Genomic DNA, 19,648 nt, shown 5'->3' on the forward strand with positions numbered 1-19,648 from the left:
GGTCTGCATGCGTCTTAGCAGGACTCATTCTGCACACTCGCAGAATGGGTCCTACGCATGCACAGATTCCCGATAATTGCGAATCTGCGTTCACTGCTGAATTAGACCCAGTAACTCTAGTGTTTCAATGCTGAATATGGCTCAACAAAGCAACACTAAGGAATGGCAACCTAATCTTTGGAAAAAGTGTTATTTGTCCAGATGAAACAAGAACTTAAAAAGAAACTTAGCAACTGGTGGTATACTGAATTATTCTATTAAAAGTGGGGGCAAGTGGTCTTAAAGAGGCAATGTGAAATTGTTATATTGAAATACTCTAAAAGTACTGTAGATTGGGTCTGTCAATGGAAAGTAACAAAGAATGTCAGGTGGTGAAGTTGTCCAAAGTGAGGTCACAAACAAAATCAAATATAAAGAGAACAAAACCATTAAAGCAGTTGTAAGTAGCCTTGTTTGCAAACAAATCGGTAGGGCAGAGTCTCCCAAATTTTGCCTTTACAGTCCAGATTTCAAGGATATCCATGCTTTAGCACAGTACCTCAGACAATTTGATTTAACCATCTGCTCAAGCATGGATATCCTTAAAACCTGGACTGTTATGGCAGAGTCTGGGAACCTCTGCAATAGGGAGTGCTAGGCAATGTACAGAGCAGGTGCATGAGGGGGAGAGTATCAGGAACTCACAGGAGAGTGTTGGATGTTGTCGTCCTGTAGCAATATTTTATAGTAGTGGTAATCTCCTCTTCACACTTACTATGCTATTTAAATCTGCATACCCACTTGTTAGAAACACACTGCCAATGAACACATATGAAAACAATGCATACTTACTAGCTAACTAGTCTTACTGTAAATGACTGTGTATATGCTTATTAACAAGCTTCCATTATACATTTGTACCTGTTAGGTAAAATATAATGTCAAAGTCTTCTGATGAAACCCGTGGGCATGTATGGCTGCCAATGGAACTGGTTCCCTTGTATTTATTCATGATGTGACTTCTGACAAAAGCAGCAGAATGAATTCTGAAGTGTTTCGGGCAATATTATATGCTCATATTCAGTCAAATGCTTCAGAACTCATTGGACGGCGCTGCACAGTGCAGATGGGCAATGACCCGAAGCATACTGCAAAAGCAACCAAAGAATTTTTTAAGGCTAAAAAGTGGAATGTTATGCAATGGCCAAGTCAATCCCCTGACCTGAATCCGATTCAGCATGCATTTCACTTGATGAAGACAAAACTGAAGGGAAAATGCCCCAAGAACAAGCAGGAACTGAAGACATTTGCAGTAGAGGCCTGGCAGAGCATCACCAGGGATAAAACCCAGCGTCTGGTGATGTCTATGCGTTCCAGACTTCAGGCTGTAATTGCCTGCAAAGGTTTTGCAACAAAGTATTAAAAAGTGAAAGTTAGATTTAGGATTGTTTAGTTTGTCCAATTACTTTTGGTCCCTTAAAAAGTGGGAGGCACATATAGAAACCGTTGTAATTCCTACACCGTTCACCTGATTTGGATGTAATTACCCTCAAATTAAATCTGAAAGTCTGCAGTTAAAGCACATCGTTTGTTTCATTTCAAAGCCATTGTGGTGGTAAATAGAGGCCAAAATATGAAAATTCTGTCAATGTCCCAATATTTATGCACCTGACTGTATATGTGCAACACTGATGTTGATGTCATGTGATGTAAAACAAATAATAACAATAAGGGATGGTCATATTAATTCTCTTTAATGATATGTAAATTATTTTATACATTTTTTAATTAAATAAACAAAACACAGGAATTAATTTGTACACTACAGAAATGCATGTAATCTCATATTATTATTATTATTATTATTAATAATAATAATAATAATAATAGTAAAATCAATTCTGTACAAACATAACAATTACAAAAAAAAACTATCAGGATATAATACAAATAACAATACAAGCAACTATTTTAAAATCTGCCTTATTTGTTGAACATTGGGCCTGATTCATCACACATTGCAACTGCAACAGCGTACGCAGATCAGCCGATGGTGCGTACTGCGCATTCGTATGCTCCGCAGTGCACATGCGTGAGTCAGCATTGCAATCACACTGCGATCACCTACACAGATACAAAGCCATCGCAGAGTGAGGAACGGGACGTAAGCGTTTCGGGGTGGTGATGGGGGAGTGGTTGGAGAAATGCAGGCGTACCTGTCCATGTGAACGCTGTTGCATGGGCGTGCATAATTAGCCACTGCGACGCCATACACAGCTTGAGTACTTACTGCATGCAAGGTTAGCAATTTTTGAGTAATGTCAGACCTGTTGTAATTGTGCGTGAGGAGCCGATGTTACTCGATGTTCCCATTGTATACGCTGGACTGCAAGGTATTACAGATGTGAGATAGCCGTAGTGGGCGTCTCTATGCTGGCTGTGCGTCGGCTTTGCGATTGCATTCATTAGCATATTTTCAATCGCAGCTGCAATCACAATAGCAATCCGTAGTGAATCAGGCTCTTTGGCCCTCATTCAGAGCCGCTCGTTAGCGGCAGTACGCTCGTTCCGAGCGATGTTTGCACATCTGCGCATGCGTACGCTTTTTAGTACGCATGCGCGAACCAGTCAGTGCGGCCGAAAATCCTTTGTACGCTATATAGCGAGTGCCTGCTATTTTGAGTGACAGAATGAGGCGTATGTGGGTGGTAACAGGGGAAGGTGCTTGAAAATGGGGAGTGGAGATCCGAACGCAGGCGTGCTTAAAGGTCAAAACGGGCGTTTTATGGGTGTGTATATTTAAAACAGCAGCGTCATTGACCACGTCACTGGGTTATTTTATAGCCAGAACTGCACGCAAATTTGTGGTAGCAAACACCAACCACAAGAATAGCGAGCAGTTCATACGCTGGTCGATGTACTCGATTAATCTAATAAATAGCGGACATGACGTATGGTGCGAGCGGCCAGGGGGCGTTTTTAACAAATAAACGAGCGTATGTTTTGCTCGCTCGTTCAGACTTAGAGGTGTGAACAGACTGCAATGTGCGTACGGATCATTTGAATAGCCACCCCTTGTTTTTAAACGAACGACCGCAAATAGCGAACGGCTCTGAATCAGGCCCTTTGTTTTTTACTCACTTATACATACACTTGGATGCTGTGAATAGACACAGTATAACTAGTAAAGTTCTGCAACACTTTGATCCGAAATGCAGTGTAACTTTATGATTTGTGTTGAAGCTGAACAGCAGAGTTGACAGACTTAATTGCTATGTTTTAGCAATCACCTCATGCTAGATGCCTGAAAGGTGTTGGTACTGGATCACATAGAATGGCCAATGATGAATCATATATTTTTAATAGCTGAAACGATTTAATAAACATTTACCTCCCAAAGCACAGAATTTTATTTTTTTTAAATTGGCTTTTGCCTTAAGCCATGTAGCAACCCAGCTGTGAGTTTGTCTTTTTTTTTTTTACAAGACAACATTCTCTAAATTATTAGATATGTTGACTTTATATAGAGAAAAGATAACTGCATGTAATAAAACAAAACTTCTAAAACATAAGTGCAACTGTGATTACAAGTTATGAAATCTAGAAACATGCTGACATACGATATCTACTTTTTGTTTCTTTAGCTGCTGTGGTTGGCTTAAAAAAAAAAATACAAATCTACTCCTGAAAATAATAGTAATGTGGGCTGAATAGCCAGATTACTTTCAAGTACTAACTACTAAATCAATAATTTACACAATTCTACCTTGTCACCACTGGCTAGTAGCTGATAATGTCACAAGTACCACTGCCGTTGGTTAATAAAATATGTTACGGGTTGAAGTTGACCAAGCAATACTGGAAGCCTTAAGATGGGAAAACATTGTGTGATCTGATGAATCCTAGTTTGGGTTATGTAATGGCTGATGGAAGGGATGATTGAAGTGATGATGGAAGTATAGTTTTTTATCAATTTCATTTACGGTTATTTATAAAGCATATTCCACAGCACTTTACAGAGAATATTTCACATCAGTCTCTGCCCCAGTGGAGTAACCGGTAGCAGGGCTGGCAACAGAAATCTTGGGCCCCCATCCCTCCCCCCTCCCAGTGCCCCCTCCTCCAAACACACATGCCAGGTACACACACACACACACACACACAATTATTACAGATAGAGAAATGCACACAAACACGCGCACACATGAATGCATACATACATACATATATACACATACATATACACACATATATATATACATATACACACAAACACATTCACACACACACATATATATTAAAATTGACAATAACATAGCCACTTAGTCACTTACCTTCATGCTGAGGCAGTGGACAGTCATGACTCTTGGCTTTGTCCCTACACTCTTCAGCTGGACCACTAAGGAGGAGGACCTGGAGTGTGGGGGAGGGGGTCGGGTTGGATGGCCGTGATTGGGGGGGTGATGCCGGGGGGGGGGGGTTGAGGGTGCTGTAAGAGGGGTTGGGGTGCCGCGGGAGGGAAGTTGAAGGAAGCCAATGGGAAAGGAACAGGCAGGAAGCAGGAGGGGTGAGGAGCAGGAGCTGGGTACAGGGGATGTGGGCCCAGGAGGAGGAGCACCAGCCCCTGCATGACCCGGTATTTGACGCGATCAGTGTGCTTGCTCCTTTCCACAGGCAGAGAAGAGGAGACTGCTGTTGCTGCCCAGCGCAAGCATTGAGCAGTCTCCCACAGCATGTGCTGGACTGCTGACAGGTAAGAGGGAGGGCTGTGTCGGACCTGGGTCCCCGCCGGGCCCTTCCAAAAAGCCCGGGCCTGGGTAATTAGTACCTGCTTCCCTCCCTCTTGGTGCCCCTGAGCCACACTTTCTGCACTGTGTACCATAGCTGTCTAATTGACTAAAGCTATTCTTAGGGAAAAAGCAAGTTGATGAATCTACTGAAGTGTCCACTCAATGTACAAATAACATTAATTATATTTAAAATACAGGGAGTTTGGAAAATCCCTCGGCAGTGACTGTGGGCCTGATTCAGAGCCGGACGCTATTTGCGGATGCTCGTTCTAAAAAAGGGGCCGGATATTTAAATTGAGCGCTCGCTCTTTGCGGTGTGTTGACGCCTCCATGTCTGAGCGAGCATCCGAAAAATGCGCTTGCTATTTTGTAAAGACTCCCCTTTGCCGTTCGCATCACACGTCATCTCCGGTATATATTAGATTAATCGGGAACATCGAAAGGCATCTGAACTGCTCGCAGTGCTTGTGGTAGGATTTTCTTCCCGCTATCACTGCGAGCAGTTCAGGCTAAAAGGCAACCAAGTGACGTGGTCGACAACGCTCCTTTACTAATTATGCACTCCCATTAAACGCCCTTTTGAACGTTAGGCGCGCCTGCGTTCGGATCTCCACTCCCCCGTTTTCAAGCACCTTCCCCTGTTACCACCCACAAACGGCACATTCTGTCAATCAAATTAGCAGCCCCTCGCTGTTTTACGGGCGCACGATTTCCGACCGCAATGACTGTTTTGCGCATGTGCATTACGACGCATGCGCAGATGTGCGAACATCGCTCAGATCGAACAAGCGGCCGCTTACGAGCAGCTCTGAATCAGGCCCTGTGTGCTAAGTGTGTGACAGACAGTGACAGCTCCAGAGGTGGGGCTGCAGCGCCCACATTTGTGTCTAAGCGTTACACACAGTCACTGCGGAGGGACTTTCTCAACTCCCTGTACATAGACACTAGTACTAGTATAACAAGATTCAATCTCAACTCTTTTCATAAATATCTTATTATGTTTAGAAATGCTTAGCAAGTGTCTCCTTTGGCTACAATAAATGATCAAGTACCCACTAAAAATGTAACAAACAACCTATTATTTCTGCAAATATTTAATAAGCGTTTAGTAATTTTAGCAAACTTTCTTTGCAGTGAGCACAATAAGGGAGACTGTTAAATGCTTCAGGGCCTGATTCAGCGTGCACTGATGATCTCAGATTCCGATTTTGGGGAATCTGCGCATGCGCAGGACCCGTTCTACACATGTGCAGAGCGGTTTTGCAATCCCGGAAGCAGTACGGCAGCAGACTGTTAGTCATTGACAGTCTGCTGCTGTTTCTGGGCAGGGAGGGGGCAGCAATGGCTTTCGTTTCACAAAATAGAGGCGTGTCGCTGTCGCTGGGGGGTGGAGTGAAGAGGCCAGGATCTCCGTCGCCTGACGGAGATTCCTGGCCTCTTTTGAGCATCTGTGACGGCCAGCATGTGTGACCTCATGATCTCTTAGCTGGCCGATGGACATGCAGATGATCTGGCCTGGCAACAGGGGGGGACTAGGGGCACAGCCATACCGGCCCCCGAGGTTCTAAGGGCCCTGGAGGGGCCCACAGACAATCCGAATTGTAATGAGTCATACAGTACAGTGGCGCAGTGCCGGGGGCCGTAGCAATGAAGGAGGAGGTGATCCGACCCTTCTCCTCCCCTCTCGTCTCCTCCCCTGTTTTCCCCTTACCACCTTCTCCTAGACTGCAGATGCCGGGAGCCTGGCCTCACACTGCAGAGTCCGGCCCCAGCGCAGACAACCTGACGTAGACCGTGTCTCCCGACACAGGGAAGAGATAGATCCCCTTCCGTACAGGCACAAGAACTGGGTGAAAGGTGAGCTTTCTCTCTCTCTCTCCCTCTCTCTCTTTTTTCCTTATCTCTCTCTCCCTCCTCCCCACTCCATTTTTCTCTCCCCCCTCTCTCCCACCTTCCTTTCTTTCTCTCTCTCTCCCCACTTCTCTCTTCCCCCTTCCTTTCTCTCTCTCTCTTCTCCCCTCTCTCTCTCCCACCTTCCTTTCTTTCTCTCTCTCTCCCCCCTCTCTCTCTCCCCCCTTCCTTTCTCTCTCTCTCTCTCTTCTCCCCTCTCTCTCTCCCACCTTCCTTTCTTTCTCTCTCTCTCCCCACTTCTCTCTCCCCCCTTCCTTTCTCTCTCTCTCTCTCTCTCTTCTCCCATCTCTCTCTCCCACCTTCCTTTCTTTCTCTCTCTCTCCCCCCTCTCTCTCTCCCCCCCTTCCTTTGACTCTCTCTCTCTTCCCCTCCCTGCCAGGGATGGGGGGAGGACCCTAAATAAATGTGTGTGCCGGACCCCGTAATTTCTGTTGCCGGCCCTGTAGATGATACGATGCTGTGTCTAAGGACGCAGCTCGAATCAGTAATGAATGCAGGAGGTGTGATGCCTCCTGCTGCATCGCCATATTAGTGCTATCGCAGCTGTTACCATGTCCATCCTCTGTTGAATCACCACCTTAGCTAAGTGGTTTCTTTATAGCAAGAGCTCTATGTGGACCAAATCCTTCTGTAAGCAAAAGAATAGAATAATAATAATAAATCCCTCCCTGGAATCCCACTTACAGTATCTTGTCTGGTAGACACAAATTTCCTGCACTGTTCTGTGACCAGATGATAACACTACACAACAAAGTTCTCTACATCTGGCATGTGAATATTTGTCTAACTTGGGGATGCTGAATTCAGTGGAAATATCACATCACATTTATTAGATACACACAAATAACAAAGGCGGTAATAGCTATAAATGAAAAAAGTAAGATAAGTGAAAAAAATCAATTAATCTCTATAGATTTGAAATATTCTCTTTGTATTCATTTATAAGATTACAGAAACACTTCAAAGCTGCAGAAACCAAACTTCAGAAACTCTTTACAAATCCAAACTAGCTGTAATGTAATTATTAATCTATATCTATCTATCTTATATATTTATCAATTCTATATCTATATATCTTATAAATTAGAACATCTGTTTGTTTGTCTAATTGCGATAAACTTGCAACCACTGAACCGATTGTGATGCGGTTTTCACCATTGTGTAGGTAATTTTCCCAGGCAGGTTTTAGGAAAAGGATCATCACGATCGGTCGTCACAGGGCTGTGGGGAGGGGTCCCCTGCACTTCTCTAGGCAAGTCTAAATTATTTTCAGCCCTATGCTTCAAAGAGAAGCTTTTGCTGTGAGCAGTGAGAGGAATCCGGAGCTTGCAGTAAAGAGCAGGGCCGTTACTAGGGTGGTGTGGCCAGTGCCGCCGCACAGAGCTCAACAGCCCTGAGGGCGGAACCGGCCACCCACCGCAATCTCCTCCACTGAAGCAGCAGCCTCAACCCTCTATGTCACTAACAGATGTCACCAGTTACATAGCGCTAAAACACTGAGTAAGACCCTGCTCCCACCGTTACAGGGGTGTCCGGCAACTATTTATCTCCAGCTGTGTCCATAGAGCATTATACAACTGCTGTTGTATAATGAAGACCTTGTTATGTGAACTTTCAGCCAATAGGAAGCATCCTTGTCCTAGGCTCCACCCACACTGACTGATTTCTCTGCAGAGGCAGAGAGATAACAGGAGGAAAATGGCAGCTGGTCACAGACACATAGGTGCTATTTAGTGGTAAGGGGAGCCGTGTGCTTATGATGTGTCAGAAGTTCATTTCACAGGATAATATGTATTTTGTGTGATACAGTGTGTGCTATACTGTGTAGTTACACAATGTGTTTTTGTATGTATTATACAGTTTATGTTATATGGTGTGTATATGTGTTGTGTGTTATATAGTATGTGTTATATACTATATGTGTGCTGTACAGTGTAGTTATACAGTTTGTGTATGTGCTGTACTATATAGTTATACAGTGTGTGCATGTACAGTACAGTGTATGTGCTATATACTGCAGTATTACTATAATGGGTACTAGGAGGTAATCATCCTAAGATCCAGGGCCGTAACTAGGGTGGTGCGGCCAGTGCCGCCACACAGAGCATAACAGCCCTGGGGGCGGAACTGACCAGCCCAGCACAATCTCTATCTGTCGGGTACCTGCTGCTATATATAATAATAGTGGTGCGTGATGCCAGGCTCTTACACTGAAACTGCAGCCTCACACCTGCATGTCACTCATCATGCACTCTCCATCTCCCGACCCAGTACCGCAATGTCTCTTGGGACGGGAGAGACATCATAACATCTCTCTTCCCACAGTTCTTAGGTTGAGAAGCTGTTGGGTCAGGTGCACAGTAGGCGCTGGCGATGCGGCGACCAGAACTCTAGCAGGTCCCCATTGACTTCCAGGTCCCCATTGACTTCCAGGCCCGGCGTCGGCGTCAAGAAGGCATGTGTAAGGCAGGTGTGTGTCAGTGTGGAGTGTTTGATTCCTGGTGGCCATTATCAGTGGCGCTGTTCTAGTGCTGCAGTGCATATACAATAAAGAGTCTTTGGGGGGCACCGGTGCTCTTTCTCCCCCAGTGCACCAAAATGTCTAGTTATGGCTCTGGTAAAGAGGGCATATGCCACAGTGTTTAGACCCATTCCAAAAACGCTGGTGTACCTTCTGTTTACCGCCCATTATGCGCGGTGATCAGTGGAATTCTCTGTCATACACAGGGGACATGAGTCTGGTTGAACTGCTGTTGTATAATGAAGACCTTGTTAATATTATACAAACAGGCATCTTCCGATGGGACCTACATGAATAGTGAATACCCACTGAAGACGCCGTCTTCCCAGGGAGGATACATTTCTTTAGAGTTTCCACATTGTGAGAAACCGCCATATAGATAAGGTGCATATGGAATGGAATGTTCCCAGAGTGACGAGATAGGGGAGGCTTGTCATGATGGCATGCCCCAATTTTTCAGTGGACACGTTCCTTCCAGTATGTGGCCGCACCCATTTTTTTGCACATAGTTTAGTGTGTGTGTGTGTGTGTGGGGGGGGCATTCTTCATCTTGCCCTGGGCACCAAAGACCCTACTTACGCCTCTGCATAGGAGACCTCCTTGACTATACTCACATTACTACTGTATTAACTGTTATATATACGACTGAAAGTGCTTAATTATCATTTCCTTTTGGGCTGCTTCAGGAAAAATTAATGTCCATTTGATTTTGAAAGATGTAAACAAAAATGTTCATTTGTTTGTATTTAATTACATTTTATAATGAAAAACGTCATGCACTTATTAATAGCTGACAGAGTATTCTCTTTTGTGGTATATAACAAAATTAAAATTCTTATTGCAATATTTTGGTGGATTCACTTATGTAAATCTCGATTTGCGCTGGTTGTACTAGAACGCACAGTTTAACTAGCCACCCTGGTATCTCCAGTGACCCCCAGCAAGGGAATTTGGGTATCACTAATGGTAGGTCAACAGGCCATGGTCCCCTGCCATACACTTAGATGCACCAATGACAGATACAAAAGATTGATCGGCCAGCTGGGACTAGAACACAAATGGGCTTCGGATAAGCCAAGAGGATTGCCAGAAGGGAACATCGGGACAGGACCAAATGGAGCAGGAATTAAAACCAAATTAGCGACATAAAGGACGCTGGATAAAATACACTGGAGACAGTAAGTATAGTATTGCAGACAAATTGGATACTGGAAACTATTAACATTGGAGAATAGTGAGCCTTATGTGGGCCACATAGATAGTGAGCCTTATATGGGCCACACATCTCTATTTTGCCAAACCCATCCGATGTCCAATCTGCGACGGCCGTCAGAAAAAATGCATTTTAAAAATCCCTGACTAACCAATCTTGACCCTTTTTGGTCAAGATTGGTGAATCCAGGTTTTCCACATGTTGAAGAACGGAGAATTGCCACAATAGCGGCTAGATGTATGGGTCCATTAACAGATCTGTACTCAGAACATGTTTTATAGGCAGGTTTCTTTGAGTCTTGTCGAACTTGTGATACCCCTTTATAGCTCCAGTAGAAGCTGTGCAGATACTACTATAGCCTGCTATCAGCATCACATCTCTGTTGGGAGCAGAGTGATGAAGATCCCAGTAATGTTGACTACCGGAACAGGTTAGAGACCGTTCTCTGGCACCTGAAAATTATATTGTGTAGGTCAAAGGTTTTCAACAGTAACACTTTAAATGTCTTTGAAGAACTAGATTGATATATAAACAGACCTGACAGAATTGGATTGATAGCAATATATAGATATCTCAAATTTCCTATAGTTGCATCATCTGGTGCACAAAGGTATGGTAAGTCTATGAAATTCTCAGCTGCAGTAAGGAATAGCAGGTTGCTCTCAACAGACCCATTCATCTTTCTGTCCAATAACCAGCAGGCTATTTAACACACATTTAGGACCTCATTCAGAGTCGGTCGTTGCGGCCGCACGGTCGTACGACCAACGACCGCAAAATCCGATCGTACGGCAGGGCGATCGTAAACAAAGTGACGCCCATTCGTTAGCACTGCACCTCATCTAGCTACCGACTGATCTGTACGAACGATCGAGTCAATCGTAGTCAGGCGCTGTCAGTCGCTGTATCCTAATTATGTTCTGATGTTTGCGGCCGTATGTGCTGTTTTGATGGTCGCATGTCATGTTTACATGGACTATCGATCAGCTTGTTATTAGCTTGTTGTCAATTATCTAATTAAGTGTTTAACTCTTGCTGTTCTTTAAAACGAGGTTTTTCTCATGTGTCAATAAACTTTATTGTTCATTTCGTGTTTGTTTTCTCCGTTCTTATTTTTTCACACAATCTTAAAAACAAAGTAAGGTGTATTAACTGTGAATGTCCGTTTGCTAATTGTGTTAACTTTATAAATGCATGTGCATTTTGCGTTAGGATCATTTGCACTCTTATGTTTGCAATTGCACACTGCGTGTTGTAGCCAATCAAATCTGACCTTATATTTCGGCACACATGATTAAAGGATTGGCCAATAGTGTTGTTTTTGATGAAAGTGTAAATATTTTAGCCAATCATATTTTTTCTACCCCATGTATATTTCATGTTTTCTGTAAAAATGCCCATTGCCATCATGAGAGCCGCAGCGTTTACCAGGAGAGAGCTGCTTGTCCTGGTCAACATAATGGACAGGCGGATCACCCAGGCTGTGCCGCCCATTACAAATAGGACAAAACAGGCCGCCTATGCGGAGGTGAGGCGAGCCCTCCGATCAGCGGGCTTTCGACGAAATATTGCTCAATTAGAGCGTTGCTGGTTGGACCTGGGCCGCCGGTCGCCAGCGCTCCTCAGGAATTTGCGTTTGCAAATACGCAGACGTAAGTATGCGTTTGTTTAAAAGTATTAATTAGTGGACTGTTAAAAATGTATGTTCCTTTGTAAATTATTTTAGTCAATGTTAAAAACCCTCTTGTATGTTGTCCCTATTGTACAGAATGTGTACTTGTATTGTGTTACCGAAATTCAAAACTTTATGTTTGTGTTTTTATGTTTACATTTTAGAAGCCCAGCGGAGACAGAGAAGGGCACGGCGTCTCCAAAGACAAGCTTCAAACAAGCAGCCCTCACCTGCATCTCCTCAACCCAGCGCTCCCTCCCCACCACCATACTCCCCCAGTAACCCTCCATCCCTGTTCCAATCCTCCCCAAGTCTGCCTCCCTCCCCTGCCCACTCATCCCAAATGTCCCAAATATCCCCTCCCTGTGATCTTTCCGCCTCCATTTCCCCTTCCACCATTCCCCCACACTCCCGAATATTCACCCTCACCCGAAGCTTATCTGGCACCATCTGTTGCTGTGTCTGATCACTCTCAGGGTATGTTTTTTTGTTTTAAATTTTTTGGGGTGTTGTTGTTAGCCATGTATTTGTTTATTTATTTATTTATTTTAAATTTGCTGGATGGGGTTTAACATCATTGTGCAGTAATGCTGTTTTCAGACTTACAACCTTATGTTTATTGTCTGGCCCTTTTTTTGTTTTGTGGTCCTCAAAATTTTTTTATTTTTTTTAATTTAAATATTTTTTGTAGTTTGAAGAACTAATGATTAAGGCCCTGATTCAGAGCCGGACACTCTGACCAGAGCGCTCGCTCTGAATCAGGGCCCATCTCCATTAATATGGAGCGTCCTCCTGGACGCTCGTATAGCTGTGGGTCACCACCCACAGCATATACGAGCATGCAGGATGATGGTCGCGATGGTCTTGACCACCGCGACCATTGAAACTGCGAGCAGAAGCCTGCGGTTGAGTTTTACAACCGCAAGGCCAGGAGTGATTTTGGCTCTATCAGAGCCAAAATCACTCCCACTGACATCACTAGTGATGTCAGTGGGGCCGGCTTCAGACGGTAGGCGTTCCCTTGGGAACGCCTCCGTCTGGCAGGCACGCCCCCGGCATGCCCACCAAAGGGGGCGTGCTGTCAGTCAACATCGACAGCACGCCCCCTTTGATGAGACACTCCGAGCGAAGGAAAGTCCTTCGCCCGTAGGGTCTCGCGCATGCGCATGACGGAGCTCCCTCCGTTGTGCGCATGCGCAGTGCGGACCATCGACCCACTTGCCAGCGGACAGCCGCTCGCGAGTGGGTCTGAATGAGGGCCTAAATTTGGATTAGTATTTTACAATGTCCAAAAACCTGTAACCAAACTCGCCAAGGTGCTAGGAACCAGACTACCCTTGTTGATGTTGTGTACACTGCGTTTAAAATGTACTAATGTACTTAGGCAAAGTGATGTTTTTTATAGGCCAAAAAAAAATATTTTTTTTGGTTTATCAACAACATCCTAGAATACGTGCATTGTGTTTTAAGGATATGGCCATCATGACTTAAGAATACACCTCCCATTATTTGTAACATCATCATAGTGGATTTTGGATTATGCCACATAGTTAGGGTTTTAAATTTTTTGATCAACAGAAAAGTAGAAACCTATTAATAATGTTGTGTGTCTGATACTTTCAAACACACCGTAACATCAGTGTGTTTAAACACTTTTTGGTACATTGAATAATGTGTAATATTCAAATGTTTGTAATTGTAATGAAGTATTTATTCCGCATTTTTAACAATTTTTCCACAGATCTAACCCACATCCTGAGGGATATTCGGGAGGAGCTGCGCGAGACATCGGGCTACTTATTGCAGGCCTACTGCTGCCTCCAAAGAATAGTGGGGCGTTTGGAGGATGTCTAGTTTTTTTTTGTGTTTTTTTTGTTACATTTTTATGACATTTCTAAAAAAAAAATTAAAGTTGTGTTATTTCCAACATTTGTCCTCTTTTTTGCCACACATTAAAGGGTGTAATTCTGCATGTGAAAAATTTTAGGAACAAAGGTGGGTGCCTTTCCATAGTGTAAGAACTTAAAACATGTATTAGTAAACATTAAGAAAATTTGCAGTAATGTTGTTTATTTTACAATTATGGTTTGGCATACATTATACACCTCAAAATGGTTTACACATTTTTAAAACAAACAAGCAACAACATTTTTGCATCATTTAAAACATTTATTACATAACAAACATGTTTCCAACAGGCTTTTAATGGTAAAAAAAACCCCATAAGAGATTCACACACAACAAATGCCCTAATGGTTTGGGCAAATTAAACATCTGGCTTAGTCAAACCTAAACAAGTATAGTAAAAAACAAACAGATTTTGGAATGGAAAACATATCAATTACTAAAACAAAAGGCAAATTAACTAAACATGTTGGGGGATATCCATGCAAAACGTGTTAGTAGTCCATAAGCATACAGGGTATTGCCAATGGGTTCCATTTTTTATCCATGTTTTGGAAAGTGTTGTGATTTTGTTGGTCGGAAAAACAAAAGAAAAAGGGCCACATTAAAATACATTTTGCAAAATTGTATTTCCTTTTCCAAAATATGTAAATATGCTTACCTAAAAAAACGTGAAACAACATCATCGCATCTGGCCCCCCCGACAGCATCACAACACCTTCCTCCGGGGGGCCATCCTCTGGCAAGGCCTCCTCTGGCTGCATGGGTACTCGACTCCATATTGCAATGTTGTGTAAAATCCCACACAGGACCACAATGCGAGAAACCATATCCGGTGAGTACATGAGTGCACCACCTTTAAAAGGCCGATACAGCGCTCCACCACCTGCCTGGTGGCAGTAAATGCGGCATTATAGTGAGTTTGGGGCCCTGGTGTGGGAGTCAAATAAGGAGTCAGTAGCCAGGGCGTGCAAGGATAGCCACTGTCACCTGATGGAAATGGGACACCAAAAGATATACATTTACCATGAGAACCTGTTTACACTATTACTAGAAAGACATACTGGATTTTTACTTACCAAGAATCCACACATCACCATCTTGCAGTGTGCTTAATTTGGGCCAAATCCCTGAATGCTGGATCACATACACATCATGGCTGCAGCCGGGGAATTTAGCATTCAGGCAGAGGATCTGGAGGGAGGCATCACATAGCACCATTACATTTAGGGAATGGTAATGTTTGCGGTTCCTATATATTTGTTCACTGCATGCAGGGGGCTGAAGTGCTATGTGAGTGCCATCCACTACCCCTATGACGTGTGGAAAGCCTGCAATTTCAAAAAACTTCTGCTTTACCACATCAATGGCTTCTGTATCCAAAGGCATACTAATAAAATGTGCTAGATGATTGAAAAATGCATCTAGCACACGCCTCAGGATCCATGAAAATGAGGGCTGGGAGAGGCCACCCACCAGCCCCACAGTGGTTTGGAAGGAGCCTGAGGTGCAGAAATGTAACACCGCCAACAACTGTGTAAGTGGTGAGATTGCTGTAGGAATGTTAATCTGACTTTCTAGATCATTCTTTATTATTGAAAGAGTGTCTAGGATAATATTAGGAGGCAGGCGATAAGTGGTAACAACCACATCATCAGGCATTCCAAAAAGGGTGACACGTGTTCTATATATCTTGGCCCTTGCACGCCTCCTATGCCTACGCCCAGGAGGAGGCTGAGGAAGGTTGGTGGGGGTCAACATGGCCACTATTAGCTGTCCAACATCGCTCTGTAAAGTTACATTTATATTTTTAATTGGTTCTCCAGAGTGTATTGTGAAATTTTGTGCAAAAATACTTAGCTTTAGAATAATGGGGCATATTCTTACAGGGTCGGGCAGTGCCATCTTCGGAAATCACTACATGTGTATTTGTTGTTCGTTTTAAAAATGAGAGGGAAAAAAAATAAAACATTTTTTAAGGACAAACCAATATTACTACTTTTAGTGTTAAAACCATGCTTAATTTTTAATCTAGCAAATATGAATTGTTTTTAAATGTACCAACTTAGAATTTAAAAATAGAACAATAAACAATATTCCCCAAAAATTTGGTTTTAAAACATAGATTAAACTAAAAAACGTGTGTATGTTTGAAAAAATAGACACTTACCGGATTCCAGACCAAAAGGAGTGTTAAACACCTTTAAGAAGTATTTAAAATAAAAATTCGATTAGAAAATATACAAAAATGAAGATTCTGATTGATGATCCAAAAATAAAAACAAACAAAATGCAGTCGGCTGGCACACTTACTTGATTCGTCAAATAACGTTGGATTTAGGAAGACAAAAGGCCGGCAACCAAACAAAAAAAAAAACCGGAACAAGCCCAAAAACTAACGGTGTTTTTCAAACTCCAAAGCAATCAAATTTTACTTAAAAAAAAACACACCAAAAGCAAAACACACCAAAAAAAAGGAACACAAAAACCAACACCACAAAAAAAGGAACACAAAAACCAACACCACAAAAAAACAATTACAAAAACAAAACACCACACAAAAACAAACACAAAAAAACACCACACAAAAACAAACACACAAAAAAACACAACAAAAAAACAAACACACACAAAGAAAAACACAAAAACAAACACACACAAAAAAAACCCCCACAACCAAAATAAATTAATACCAAATAAATATACAACACACAAGCACCTCTTAATCAAATTCAAACAAACACCTCACAAACTACACACACAAGCACCTCGCAATCAACTTCAAACAAACACCTCACAAACTACACACACAAGCACCTCTCAATCAAATTCAAACAAACACCTCACAAACTACACACACAAGCACCTCGCAATCAACTTCAAACAAACACCTCACAAACTACACACACAAGTACCTCGCAATCAAATTCAAACTATTTTACTATTATCCAACACGTCCTGCACCACCAAACACTCCAACTACAACCCACAAGTAAGGGAACATTTGGCTTTGCTTTAAATAAAGAAACCAAACACCAATTATTGAAACATGCAGGAAAGGTGTGCATTTGTAGTTAGGGAAATAAGGATGCACGGGTAACCAATCCAGGGATGCGCTCACATCTAGCCCAACCCACGCAGTGATTACGGAATGCAGGAAAGGTGTGCATTTGTAGTTAGGGAAATAAGGATGCACGGGTAACCAATCCAGGGATGCGCTCACATCTAGACCAACCCACGCAGTGATTACGGAATGCAGGAAAGGTGTACATTTGTAGTTAGGGAAATAAGGATGCATGGGTAACCAATCCAGGGATGCGATCACATCTAGACCAACCCACGCAGTGATTACGGAATGCAGGAAAGGTGTGCATTTGTAGTTAAGGAAATAAGGATGCACGGGTAACCAATCCAGGGATGCGATCATATCTATAAAGAAGTCTGCAGAAGCACTATTCTTCATGCTCTCTCACAGGTTAGCAGAATGGCAAGCGAGGAGCATGGTGATCAGAGGCCAACTGAGCCAGGTAAGTTCCAATCACATTTTTTACACAACACAAGAACTGGTCATATTTCCCATACAATTGTTATAAAATGTTACTATTTTTCAAATTTTTGAAAGTGCAGGGAATCAAAGTCCAGCAGTAGAGGAGGAGGAGGCGGGCCCAAGCAGGCCAAGGCCAAGAAACCCTCCATTTTCACGGATCGAGCTTGAGACATTGGTGACCATGACAATGGAGAACCTAATCAATGCACCCAGAAATATGGGGGCTGGAGCCAAAGACAGGATTTGGGGGGAGATATCCAGGGCTGTTAATGCTGTGGGGACAACCTACAAAACACAGAAAGTTGTAAAAAAACGGTAAGAAAATTATATTGTGAATGTACTGAAGGCCAAAGCTTGATCTTATTTCTAAAAAATAACACTTAATTTTTCAAAAATAACATTGACAGCTGGACGGATTTCAAATACCAACTGAAGAGGAAGCTACGGAGTAGGGTGGACCATGCTGCTGGGACAGGTGGTGGTCCCATCCCTGAGGAGCTGGCCTTGACAAGGTTGGAGACATTGGCTCAGGGATGTGTGACGGAAAAGGAGATAGTCGGCGTGTCCACTCTGGACACTGACATGGCCGACTTCAACGCTCCACATGTGCAAGAAGGTAATTTAATTTTGTAAGGCAAAAAGTATAAAGCTGAAACGTCTCTGTTTTTTTTTGTGGGGAAAAACAAATAACATTTTTCATTTTATATTCCAGACTCAGAGGAGGTAGTGCCTGCTCCTGAGGTCAGGTCTGGGTCCAGCACAGATGGGGACTCTGCAGGGGAGGATCCAAGTACTCCATCTGGGGACCCTGTGGAGTCTACTCCAGGGCAAACATCAGACCGAGCAGTACCTCTCCTCACCAGGTTGGTCTCCCAAACTCAGGATAACACATGTGTTCTTCTGAGGATGGAGACCACTCTGGTGAGGGTGGCGGTGGCCCTGGAGACCATTGCTTGGGCCCTAGATCGTTTGGCCAATACCAACCCACCTGCCATGATGGCGCTAGACTCCCTTCCTCCCAGGACCACCACCTCTGGCAGCCCAACAGCCACCCCCGCAAGTATGGAGAGCCCTATGCCTAGGCCAGAGGAAATCCCATCTACCTCTGGCCAGGCCAGTCGGCGTGTTACACGCCAGTCGGCTGTCCGTAGCTTACCTCTTCCTCTGAGCCGGCCCAAACAACGCAAGTAGCCCTGGATATCTCCTCCCTCACCTGTTGTCCAGTACCCATATTTCTGGTCACCAATGTCTCAAGCTCTTTTTTTTTTTAAACCCCAATTTTTTTATTTATTTTAATTTCTTTATTTTAATTATATACAAATGTTGCCTAAACAATTATTCTTGACATTGTGATGAAAGGCAAATGTCACAAAAATAAAAAAATTTCAACCCAAAAATGTCTATCTTTAACTGAATCAATGTATACAAGGTTTAAATAGTGTGGTATCTGAAAAGGCTGCTATGCAAAACACAATGCTAGATGTTTTAAAAACTGTTTGAGAAAAAAACTGTTTAAAAAGCACAAAGAAACATTTTGGTTACGAATTCACTAATGCACACGCAAGTGAAATGAGTTACAAGGTAATTAGTAGTGTTAATAGTTACAATGCAGCAATCTTAGCTGCTTGGTTTGTGTGGTTCAAATAAAAACATCGCAGGGAACATCAGATTAACGATTGTACTGTTGTGGCTTACGGACGCTTCTTGCCTACCTTAGCCTGGACGATCAGCCTGTTCGTAGAGTGACGTTTTCATGCATCCGCAATTCTTGGTCGTACGAGGCAGGTAATTTATGCACTCCCCTAAAACGCCTGGAAACGCTGAAGATCGCCTCCGTTTCCAGACCACCACCATTTCTTGCGACTTAAAAAGTGAGAGGCACATATTGAAACCGTTGTAATTCCTACACCGTTCACCCGATTTGGATGTAATTACCCTCACATTAAATCTGAAAGTCTGCAGTTAAAGCACATCTTGTTTGTTTCATTTCAAAACCATTGTGGTGGTGAATAGAGGCCAAAATATGAAAATCCTGTCAATGTCCGAATATTTATGGACCTGACTGTATCTCTGTTTTTTAATATAACAGCTTCATAATGGGGGTAAGGAT

This window comes from Taudactylus pleione, unplaced genomic scaffold (assembly GCF_031769625.1).
Source record: "Taudactylus pleione unplaced genomic scaffold, aTauple2 ptg000033l, whole genome shotgun sequence".
NCBI classification, from domain to species: Eukaryota; Metazoa; Chordata; class Amphibia; order Anura; family Myobatrachidae; genus Taudactylus; species Taudactylus pleione.